The sequence below is a fragment of the Argopecten irradians genome, chromosome 7, assembly GCF_041381155.1.
Source record: "Argopecten irradians isolate NY chromosome 7, Ai_NY, whole genome shotgun sequence".
In the NCBI taxonomy this organism is placed as follows: Eukaryota; Metazoa; Mollusca; class Bivalvia; order Pectinida; family Pectinidae; genus Argopecten; species Argopecten irradians.
The window spans coordinates 46,750,626-46,763,545 of NC_091140.1; the positions used below are offsets into that span (position 1 = coordinate 46,750,626).

The 12,920-nt window shown below is 35.3% G+C and overlaps 1 pseudogene; it reads left to right on the forward strand.

Moving 5' to 3' along the window:
- Window positions 1-9,142: 9,142 nt before the first annotated feature.
- LOC138326713 (uncharacterized) lies at window positions 9,143-10,349 on the forward strand (annotated as a pseudogene).
- Window positions 10,350-12,920: the final 2,571 nt, after the last annotated feature.

Consider the following 12,920-nt stretch of genomic DNA (forward strand, 5'->3'; position numbering starts at 1 on the left):
AAGTATGGACGTGTGAAAAAAAATACGTGTGACAACAGAAAAATTCGGATATCCCTGCCCACTGTATGAAAAATAACATGTCTTAACCTCCATAAGAAGCTATTTAAAAAATCAGAATTTGCAAGTATGAAAGTGTATACTTTTGCCAGCGTATCGATTGTGTAGCAGGGATGTACATATCTGTTATTGTTTTTATTAGTCGCCATACTGTGTTTGTACCTTTGAGGACCCGGTGTAAACTTTCTGTGACGTGCCATTGAAATCTTGTTTTAGGTTAGAAGGTTCTGTTATTAAAAATTTTACAGGGCTGAAGGATAACTTCATAAAGCCAATCCCAATGGGCTAAAACGGGAAAAATGGTGTTACTCTAACACAGTTTACCTTTCTTGGAAATAGAAAAATAAAATTGACGTTCAAAGTTCTTATAAGGCAGCAAATTAATAGATTTTTAGTCGTCTTGGTGAATAGCCTCCCGTCGCAGTGGGCTACAATCTTAACCCTTGCGACATTTTGCACTCTTCGTAGTAAACAATTCATTGTACCGGCTTTTTGATAAAATGACGTCATAAAGCGGCCATAATTCAATGACGTCACGCTAGCCTTGCTTTCTATCATCCGCCAATGTTAGATATACAATATGACAACAACCAACTGACTCCCCTAAAATGCGAAAGGAAAGGCAATGGAGCAGCGACAATCCCAACATATGACTCGGTAAACATTACGACGCATGGAGAGTGTTAATACAACTTTTTCGATCTCCGGACCGCTCGGTACATGTAACTAACTAACGTTAGGCCTACAACCCGGTAGATGCTCCACCGCTCGAGATAGCAGAAACGAGTCTTCGTCATTTGATCATTAATAATTAGTCCCTAGCATCGTGTATATTTTGTCTAATTAATGACAAAGTCAAATATGGTCAAATCCTTTTATCTTGTTGCCCAATATATAAAATGTAACCTTTGGGTAATGCCCAATAGCATATCCTCATTTCATAGAGGACATCTTTCACGGTAATGCCCTTTTTTCGGGATAAAATGTAATTATTAATCCCATGTACAGTTGAAACAATGGTAGCATATGCAAAATCAGCTTAGGATTGAATTTGGAGTAAAACCGGTCAACTACAAAGTTCATTGTTCCTTTTAAAATAGATGTTTTACCCAAATATTAGTTTCCAGAAAATAACTTAGAAGTTATGAACGTATTTCGATCAAACTTTCACACAATGGTAGTGGTATATACAAAATACATATACTTTGTACATGTAGGTTTTGGGGTCTTTAGAAAGGAGGACTACAAAGGTCATTTTGTCATAAAAATAAATATTTTACCAAAATTTAGTTTACAGATGTACCTGGTTCATGAAGGTATTTTGACAAACTTTACACAATGAAAGCACTGCAGCCATGTAATTTATACATTATTCTGAATTTTTGGGCGAACTATAACTAATGAATTTTGTCACTTTTACAAAAAAATAGATTTGATTCTATTAAATGCATACGTACACTTGAGAACTTATAAACGGTTTGTCTCCAATTTAAAAAAACACTATGTAGATATGAACCTACGTTTATTCATTGAATTTTGAAATTGATCAACTACAGAGGTTTTTGTCATATTCAACAGATATTGTTTCAAAAAATTTTTCGTTCTTTTTTTCAGCACCATGCATGCATAGTGACAACGGATTTTGATCAAATACACAAATATTCATCCCTTGGACCTGTATCCAAGTGTATGTCGAATATCATACTAATTAGCATCACTGAAGACTGAAAAATGTTGATTTCACAGTTCTTGAAAGTAAACTTTCCAATATAACCTAGAAGATCATGAACAGAACATTTAAACAGTATTAATTTATTAAATGTTCCTTTCAACTGTAATCATTAAATAAAATTATGATTTAAATTTTTGCATTGTTTAACATTGTAGAAAATATTTGATTGAATTAGGGTCCTCTAGATCACTGATTATAATCTAGAATCCACATTTGTTTCAGAAATGTTCGTTTTGGTAGATAACTTGAGACAGATTTGTTTCAACTTTTAAAATTAAGGATTTTTTTCAATGATAGCATAATTAAACAATAATAACTGTCATAGATTTAGAAACATGTAATTGACAGGCGACGTACGTTGCTTGCAACACTTACTGTAATCTTGTTTTTAATATATTTATCTTAAAGTAAAATTAGAAGCTAAAACTTTTCAATGGTGGTGTTATGATGTAAAGTAAGTAACTTAAAACTAGCAAGTTATCTTATTCGTCTGAACCAAATTTCACTGTTTTTTATTGTGTAAAAAAGCTATCAGCGGTGGAGCATCTTGTAATCTTGTAATGTTACTAGTGTCATTCATATTCAAAAATTAAAAAATGTGCGAAGTAACAAAAATTATTTATGTGGGGGTGGTTTTACTGCATTAAAAGCTACGGTGAAGAGATGGGAAGTATGTCCATATATATTACGTGCGTTCCATCTGCCGTACGATAAGGATCTGTTGTATCCCAAATCGAACGCGACGCACCAGCCTGTAACCAGCAAAAACCGAATGAATACAAATTTGCTGACCTGAAGCGAACGGATGGCGGACTCCCGATTTTGCATATGTCCTCTCAATGTTTTCTTTATTTAAAAGCCCCCAAAGTTAAGGAGTATTCATTTCTTATGAAATTACACAGATCTTTTATTTAATGCCCCCCCCCCCCCAATCAAGAAACTATTTAGGTATTACTTTATTTATCCATTCAGATTTTATTCCTTAAAACGAAAAAGGGTTGATTCAAACGTATCTTTCAAAAGGGTGCCGCCATCATAGAAAAATGGAAACGTGTTTCTTTTCTTTTTTTGAAAGTGTTTCAACAACATTTCAGAATTTCTGGACTAAAAACAATTGGCTGTGTTACAGAATGGTATTGCACATGGTAATTAATTACATTTGTGCAATAATGATCTTAGTATATTCCCAAAAATCCAAGATTGTAACTAGAGAAAAGGTCGAATTTTTAAATCCTTCGTTTTCTGAAATATATGGGATGGGTTAATTCTCACAACTGCCTTTTGAACTGGCCCGGAAAATCACTGTTATATGCGATCATGTTTAGCAAAACCTTTCAAATTCATATGTACATATGTACGGTACATATACATTGTCGAGTGTGACTTGGTCATCATAATACTGGTTTTTTTTTGTCAGCTGGAGATTCAGGTGACTCTCTCCAGTCAAATATTTTGGCTCTTACTAGGTGTACGTAGACTTAGTCGATAATTTAGCCGTAAACTCTGGGGGGTTCAGCCTAGGGTTTACGGAGGGATATATCGTGTCTTTTGAAGGTGTCTATTCGGCTTGTTTATGTTTTCACATCTTGTGAGGTGGGCTACGCATGGACGGTTGTGTTACGCAATGTGATTGGTCGTGGTTTTCAATGTGGAAGCCATGTCGATGAGTCTTATTTACCTTCATGATTTGGTTCATTCCGGGTAAATTCACTGATTGGGTCAGGGGGTACTGCAAAATTCACGCACGTGTGTCGGGGCCCCTTTCTTGCATCGGCCGAAGATTTGGTGAGATTTCCAGTGGATGCTTTCTGCTGTTAAAATGATTACTGATGCTTTGAGACCAAAGAATACTCCATTTGACATAAATGTATGCACGCTCCAAAAAACGGAGTGAATTAGTACACTTTGAGAATTAGTGGTTTAGGCACACGAAACCATGTAGACGGGGCTTAGATCATGAGAAAGTAGTACTGGTGTTGGTATTTCCACGCGCTCGGAACCCGAGCGCGGGGCAGGACTTTATTTAATAGTACTAGTCTAGTAAGGGCTGGGAGTCTACAGTTGTATATTCGGGGCTTCCCCAAAATTTTATGGTCAAAACTGTCAGTAAGCAGAACTTGAGCATCATTAGCTGGTATATATTGAGCTTCTCCACGGGAGGGGGTTTAGAAGTTTCTTTGCCCGTCTCGAAGGCAGTTAATGTAACCCTCTCATCTAGCCCCTGGGATTAGATAATACAAATGAAGTTTCAAACAATACTGTCTCAATGGACATTGTTCAAACAATACTGTACGTAAAGTAGTGAGATTGAGGAATTATCTGTATTTACAACAAGTCTTTAGTTCAGCGATATATTCTTACCTTCATATTAGGTTTAGTATTAACGGTTTTCCCATCAAAGTTGTCTGATGTTCTAATTCTATCCACCATATAAACGATTTATCTATGGGACAAGGAAGTAATTCCAACCGTGTGGACAAAACAAAATTGTCATATAAACGTATTTAGACTCAGGTGTCCCCACATCCTGAAGAGTTCATGGGATACAACATCATCCCCCTATCCCGATGAGTTCAGAATTATGACCCTTATTAATGTAACCAAAGTTCACGTGTATTTTCTGGCTGTCATTGCCTGTCGCTGGCTTATGTAACTCCTCTTTAATCTGTTAACCGATTTAAAGGTAACTACACTTGTCTGATCTAATTAATGTACATGGCTTAGCAATAATGTTTGTACGACATCACGAAGGTCCTGATATGAAATGTCCTTTATATGACGAAAATTAGAAATTCATTGAGAAAACACACAATATTGGCGACATGACATTAGACTTCTCAAAGCTTCTCACTATATTTTTTACTTCATGCTCACCACCTGATTCTCATTTTCGATTTTAATTTAAATAAACACTATTGATGTCACAAGGACCGCTATTCCTTCTGGATCACGTGACTCTCTCCTTCTCGTTAAACATCATTGTAGCCTTCTTACAAATCTGTTGATAGATTTCTGCATTTTAAATTAATTTTATATTTGGTTATGATATCGGTATATTCAATCAGGTTGATGAAAAATATTACAAAACAAAACATTTTTGAATCATTGGTTTATCGTAGGAAAATAACTCATGCGATCGAGAAAAATAAATGAAAATTGTGATTGTACATTTAAGTTTGATTTAAGTTGCCAATCTAAACATATTCTTTTGAGAACAGTATTGCATACCATATAATATCATTAGTCCCTTCATAATACGTACAAAAGTTATCTGATTGTCAGGGTAATATAATATATAATTAGCTTCTTGTCATACTACTAGATGTCGGACTATCATATCAGCATCACAAAGTCATAGTTGATATGGAGATGTCAGTGAAGAAGATAAAACACGTGGTCTAACATGCAGAATATCTAGATGGATGATTATTTTTAAAATTTGGAAAACCCGCCAGCTTTAATGGAGTCATCGTGACTGGTAAGATCGACAACAAAATGTCTTAACTATAAAGTGGTGTGCAGCAAACCTTGTCACCGGATCACAAGATAATATGAAGTATAAATTGTTGTTTGAATTGATCTAAACATATTTCATTGTCATACGATGCAATCGAATTTCTCAATTAAAGTTTGCATGTTATCAAATACTATAGCAATTACATCGAGCGTGCTTTAGATAAGTTAGACAACGTGTGCAAGATTCCAAGGTATATAACGAACTATTGCGAACCATGAAATCGATACAAACTGTCTAACTTTAAACTCCAAGGTTAGCTCGCTTCATTGTTTGAATGCAGAGATATGCACAGGAAATATGTATGACAGGCACATAGTTAAATATTATCTGTACATTATGGGTTGTGGTATGTTGAGAAATTCTTATATGTTATATATATATAGAATGTGGATTTTAGTGGAGAGAATACGTACATAAAATGATTATATAGATGATGGTAGTTTATAAACAGTATGGGTTTGCCCAAAGTACAAAACGTAATCATTTTAGACTTTGATCACCAGTCGATTTTAACATTTACAAGATTGTGTGTTGTATTTTACTGTAAGACAATATTACATTATTTACTTTGCTATTAACCAGCTACGTACATTTATGTTGCCCATTTCAAAGCAAGTTTTGGAAGATTTACTCTCGTTTCATTTGAAATTTACAAGGTACGACATTTGAATAAGAATTAGGAAGCCATTAATTCGTGAAGATATAAACATTCTTGAATTCACTTTAATTGCGACATTCATGAAAACAAATCGTATGCGAAAGTAAGTTTGTTTATGGTATATGGAATATACAGACAAAATATGACATTACTATTATAATTATTTAAATATTTAGGGGTTGTAGAACTGATATACGCATTTTTAAAAGCACAAAACTTTTTTGTATCAGGTTTTTTTCTGTGCGATATTTATTATCATTTATTTTTCATATATGCATATACAATATACTAGATAGATACATATGATACATTAAGACTGAACTGGAGGTAAATCTTGATATTGACAGTTACTGCACTATATCTTTCAACATTGATGCATTAGGCATAAACATGTATAGGCATAATGGTATCTTGATGCATTAAGGGAGCGTGACATTTAATAATTTCGTGACTTTGAATGTCATTGTACGATACCAGTGATTCTTAAGACATCCATGTACCATTACATGTTACAGTAAGATGATCGGCGCATTTACGTTGACAAATGTAAATGATAAAATTACAAATGACACTGTTGTCCTCACTCGGAAAGGCATTATTATAAGACTTTTTCACGTGTGGTTCTGAATGTCCAGAATATATTCTACCTGGGGTCACAAAATGTAGTAAAACCCGAGGCATGGCGAGGCTTTGACTACATATTTTATCCTGAGGTGAGCATATCCTTGTTCATCATATCAACATACGAAAAAGTAGTTTACTCTCAAACGTCGACGTTTTAATTATAATTTTAAAAATTCAGAAATATTCCACCATTTTGAAACATAGCAGTTATACGCTGTAAGGATGTCAGTTCTCCCTAATAAAAACTTGGTAAAATGTTAATGCATATTTCGCTGTTTGCCTCATTTACAATAAAACTTGTCCGTTTTCTGATCATGACGTTAAAATATTTCCGCGAAAACAGTAATTTTGTCGATACAGTGATGGGTAACCATTAAAGACCATAATTCATTTATTCAGCTAATTTAAAAGTGCATAAAGTAGATATATACATCTCCTCATTGTATTATTAAAAACTGCCGAATAAGGTGCTAAATTACATTGAATATTCTTGTAATACAATAGATTGTAGATTTCGGGCCATCTTGTCAAATCAGTTATGTTAGGAAGTCATTAACAAGTTGTCAGAAATACAAAATGATTCTCGGCAAAGTTCCAGGCGAGTTTGAGATGCACCGATACAATATGGGAAGAATCTAAAGTACCTTGAAATAACGCTTCCGTTTTCTGTTTCTTATATCGGAGAATAAATGACTGTGGTCAAATCTTGGTCTAGAATAGAGGTAAAAGTAACAAGAGGCATGTGGGCTTGAGGTTTGGTTATCAAAGACAAATAATCTCCTTTTGATTTGCCTGTCAGCCCATTACATCGATCTCTATCCAAAGGAATTGCAGGAACGACAAGTCTAGGTAGATATTATTCATTAGTTGTGAGATATTTTCTTCAGGTTGATAAGGAAAACTTTAACACAAGATTTGTCGTGACGTTTCAATAACCACACTGATTTCTTTCATTCCTACGGATGTTATACTGGCTGGTCTCATGCAATACACTCATGTCGCCTGAGGCTACCCATGCAATACAGCCTCGTGATGTCACGGCTGATGTACTATTGAGGATTCAAACAACGGGATTTGCGTTGAAAATCGTCGTCAGAGCGTAAATTTCATGTATAAAGAATTGACTTGCAGTCGAAAAGTTTTCTCCAAACCTATTTGAAAATGTTGCATTCCATATCATAGCTGTAACATTGCAACAAAACGTCGAGGTATGATTTTTTAAAAAAAATATTATTTTCATATGTGTGGATATGAAGGATAATCATATTTTGTGACCCTCAGTTAGGACCTTGTATAGAGATGTTTTACTAGAGGAGGTATACTCTTGACTATGGTCTGTTATAACATTTTACCTAAAATAGCTCACTCGTGTGGTTACAAATTTCATACTATATCCAACAACCACTTTTTGTGTAACCTCTATTTTCCTTAAAGATCCAGTTCTACAACTAAATAAACAATCTACATTTTCCTTTATTGTTTACAATTACCACTACATGTAAACCAACACATACATAAATCGACGACGGAGCCAACATGCAAAATCCAATATATCGCTAGCCACATCAGATGATGAACGACGTTCGGAACATAAGTCATTGCCAATTGTCTAATCGTGAAGTCAAATCCCGACATGCCCGTAATTTTAGAATGGTACCTCCTGGGTACCCAAACATCTTTACAACGCACTGTTCTAAATCGAATGAAGGAGAAAGTGTCGGGTCCCTGTGAGTGTCTTTATGCAGACGCCTAATAAAACTGTGTCCAATAATATAACAGCGGGGCGGGGATAATAGCACTTATGGCAATAAACCATATAGTGCTGTTATCGGAGGGCACCTGTTGATTTGGTAACGTGATACCTAAAAAAGTTATGTCAGAATTGCTGACGAGTTATTCCCCCTTTTTAAATGAAGACAACTTGGTACAATGACAGCTTTGATAGAGGTTAAGTTTATGTGAAAAAATAATTGGTTTGAACACTCAATTTCTTCAAAAATTTCGATGCATTTCTTTTGTTTGATATCTAATGTATGTTTTAATCTGATTTTGGATTGATTTCTCAAATACATTCTGTTAGATGGGAATGGATTTATTTCCGTCATTGCCGGCGTGATCGATAGTTTGGCAAAGTATTAAAAGTAAAGTCATACTTACTTTGTTGCCGAGATCGCACATACATTTGTAAATGTAGGCTAGCATGAATGTGATCGATCATTTAAATATTAAACAATTAATTGTAACAGTTAAACACGTCCTTGGAGACGATTGCGATCGTATTGATTAACTTTACCCATTCGGGGCGAGATTCCCTGTTGGGTCGAGTTTACCTAGCGGTCATGACCTATGTATTTCGGTCAAGTCGATCGGCGTACCAATGTGAACCGTTTGCGTTTCTGTACATGTACAAAATTGTTATGGTTAAATTGAACAGTACTTGTAAATTTTTGTTTTGAAATGTGAGATGTTTTTGATTTCACAATTATAAACAAAGCAGTATTTCAGTAATGGTATACCATATACATTATTTGTTATGATTATCAAAATATTATAAAGGTGTTCTAATTACACATTTTGTTTTTTATTCATGCATGAATGCATCCGTGGCGAGACTCCTATAGAGACGGAAGAGGACAGGACCAGCAACAGTGCCTGCAGAAGTTGAGTCGGTGACGTCGACAGTTGGGCCTAGTCATGGGACGATTTCAGGACCTCTTGCAATTGGGAGTGGAACTTACCATTATATGCCACCTGAGCTACCGGTAGCAGCAACACCTCGTGTATTACAAGACCTGGGTACGTACTTTGGTGTAATGCCAACCCCTATTGCAAGTGTTAATGATATGTTAGGCTTGTATGTATCTGTTTCAGTGAAGCATAAGATTACAAATGGAAAGTATGTTGTACTTTCACAATTGTTGTCTAACTCAATGAGAGATTCACATCGGGCTCATAGGATATCTCTAGTTGATGGGGGCTTCTTATTAAACCAAAAAATCAATATCCTAAGATTTTTGACATCAGTAAATGGACAGATGCATTCATTATATATAATATATCAGCATTTATACAGCAATGCACCCAGAACAGTTGCATGGGTTGTTAAAATACATGCAGGTTGTTTGCCTTGGGGCTCAGAGATGTGGTGGCATGGACTGGATTAAATATGACGAGCAATATAGGTTATGAAAAGCTCTTAATTCCCAAGGGGTATGGGACATTATTGACAATGAATTATACCTGTTATATATGCAGCCACAGCGGGTCCCCCTACCTCAGTCAAAAAATCAAAATTCTAACACCCTAAAATGTTTCGACTACAATTATAAAGGAAATTGTACACGCCCAAACTGTAGCTACTATCACATATGTATTACGTGTAGTGGGGGGCATGCTAGTATGAATTGTGTTAAAATGAATACCGACAACTCATATTCTTTCCGAAAAACAAACAACAATACAAAACAGCAAAGACAGGTGGGAAACAAGCAAGAATCACAAACAGGTGTGGAAAGACACAAATAAAAATCACAGCTCTTAGCTACTGGATGGCTAAGTACCCACAGGTAGCAGTAGGGACACAGCTTCTCGGGGGATATTTAAACTGGTTTTAGAATTCAATATCTAGGCTCAAGGATCCCGAGAGAATCCAGAAAATTGAAAATGGCCTCCATATATCTAACACACACAGACATATCAGAAAATATTGCAGGAAGTAGAATTAGGTAGAGAAGTAGGCTCTCTTTGAAGAAAAATCAATGGCACAGTGGATATAGAGTCCCCTAGGTTTAGTTCCCAAAAAGATGCAAAATGGAGGTTAATTACTCACCTTTCATGTACTTCAGGTAAAAGTTTAAATAGTAATATTGATCCTGATACAGTTTCTGTTAAATTCTCGTCATTTGATAAAGTTGTTAAAATTATAGCAGTTGGGAAACGGGACTTTGTTAAGGAAAATTGATATTAAATCTGCATTCCGTCCTCCCAATCCATTCGGCAGATTTTCCGATACTAGGATTTAAGTTTCAAGATAAGTTTTTCTTTGATAAGTGTTTACCCATGGGGTGCTCAATTTCATTTAACTGAATGAGTAGTTAAGGAGATGGCAGTGAGCAAAGTCTAGATCAAGATTTGGACGATTTTATATTTGCTGGAAAAGAAAAATGTGATACATGTGCTAGGCTCATGTCTTCTTTCGAGAAACATGCAATGAAATGTGTATACTTATAGCTGAGGATAAATCAGAAGGACTAACTACAGTTTTTGTGTTTTTGGGGGGGTCTTGAAATTGACACTATTAAAATGGTAGTCAGGGTACCTTCGGAGAAAGTGGTATCTCTCTGTTACTTTGAGGAGAGTTCTTGGCGCATTAATGTGGATTTAGGTCTGTGTACAGGTAGTGCAGGGAATTGTGAATTAGTTTGTAGTTCCTGTTGGGGAAGTAATTGGATAGTTTTCAGGTGTCCAAGTGATTGGCAGGGAAAATCCATCATGAGAGACATAACTTTCTTAGAATTGGTGCCAATAATTTTTGGCAGTCCAAGTTTGGTCTTATGAGTTCAGGTTTAAGAATTTTTTTTTTTTTTTTTTTTTTTTTTTTTTTTGTGTAGACAATATTAGCTTAGTAGCTATAGTTTACTATACAGAATAACAAAACACCAAAGATACATCAAGTAATGCGATATATTGCATATATATGTCTGTTAAAGGTTATTCGCACTCTACAGTTTAAGCTTTTATTGGTTTGAGTTTTAATTGCAAGCTAGGTGGTCATGATGATCTTACTCAACAATTTATTGTTAAAAAACTGTCGGAGGGAATTAAGAAAGAAAGTGATGAAGATAGTGACACTAGATTACCTATAACAGTAGACTTTTTGGCTAGCATTATTAAGGTATTTCCCAATTCCCAGTAATGAGTATTTGTAGCTCTCAGTATATTCATTAGCATTTTATTTCCCCGGTAGGTGAAATCACAGTGAATAGTAAACACATGCCTTTCAGGGTTATAACATTTTTGGAAGTGTCACTTCAAGAAAATGCTGCCATAATACACCTATCTTCTTCAAAAACTGAAACTGAGCTACAAATTGATGATGCCATTTATTGTCCAGTCGGTAATCTTCGCAGATATATGGCAGTTCGACATAGGGTTCAGGCTCCATTACTATGTCATTTTGGTGGTAGAGACTTGACAATATATCAATTTTCTAGTGTCCTTACAAAAGCATTCAACAGTAGGTACTGCAAAGCACATTCCTTCAGAAATAGTGCAACCACAGTTTGGCTGTGAACGTGCTACCTTTGGTGCACGTTCCTTTGGCAGATTTCGCGGTCCATATTAATGATTTATATTGATTGATTGACATCATATTGATTATATATGCTGTTTATATTGACGTGAATCAGTTGATATCTGTTTCCCAGTATCACTGATCACTATTGACATCTGATTTATTGATTGATTGAATTTATTGTTTAATTGATTGAGGATGGTTTCCCAGAATCAATCAATTTATTTGATTGATGGCTTGCCATTATGGTCTATTGATGGACCGGCGGCCATCTTAATTGGTGGATTACTGTTTCCCAGAATCTATCAATTAATTTGTGTTGCAATTTTGATTGAATTTGTTTGATGGCGTGCCATTATGGTCTATTGATGGACCGTGCCGCCATATATATATATTCATTAAAGCTGTGACCATAAATCCAAAATTGAAATTCTTTGTTGTCTGTGCATCTAATGATAATAGCACTTATGGTAATAAACCATATAGTGCGGTTATCGGAGGGCACCTGTTGATTTGGTAGCTTGATTCCTAAAAAAGTTATGTCAGAATTGCTGACGAGTTATTCCCCCTTTTTAAATGAAGACAACTTGGTACAATGACAGCTTTGATAGAGGCTAAGTTTAGGTGAAAAAATAATTGGTTTGAACACTCAATTTCTTCACCCTCCCTAAAATCCCTCCCATTGTTGGTTTTTGTTTCTGCTGTTGTTTTCTTTTTTGTGTTTCAGCCATGGTAGTAGAAGACAGGATCGTCACGGCTCCTGGACATCGCCCATGGTTCTACTGTTTTTATCAAAAGACTACTCCACAACTCATTGGACTTTGTGTTAGTGACAGAATTTTCCGTGCAGTTTCTGGTGTTGCAGATTTCGCGGTACATATTAATGATTTATATTGATTGATTGACATCATATTGATTATATATGCTGTTTATATTGACGTGATTCAGTTGATATCTGTTTCCCTGTATCACTGATCACTATTGACATCTGATTTATTGATTGATTGAATTTATTGTTTAATTGATTGAGGATGGTTTC